This window comes from Ipomoea triloba, chromosome 16, assembly GCF_003576645.1.
Source record: "Ipomoea triloba cultivar NCNSP0323 chromosome 16, ASM357664v1".
NCBI lineage: Eukaryota > Viridiplantae > Streptophyta > Magnoliopsida > Solanales > Convolvulaceae > Ipomoea > Ipomoea triloba.
The window spans coordinates 13,155,459-13,155,673 of NC_044931.1; positions in this window are offsets into that span (position 1 = coordinate 13,155,459).

The window sequence follows — 215 nt, forward strand, 5'->3', positions numbered from 1 at the left end:
CGAGGAATCTCTCGAAGTCGTCTTGGAAGCAGCAAGGAAAGGAAACATGTACATAGTGGATTGGAGGTCTGCAAAACCATCCCTATGTATGCTGGCAAGGAGCAAGGAAGATTTATGTTGGGATTGGCATAGTAAGCTTAGTCATCTGAACTTCAAGACTATCAACAAGCTTACTAAGAGGAACTTAGTGGAAGGACTGCCCAAAGTGACGTTTC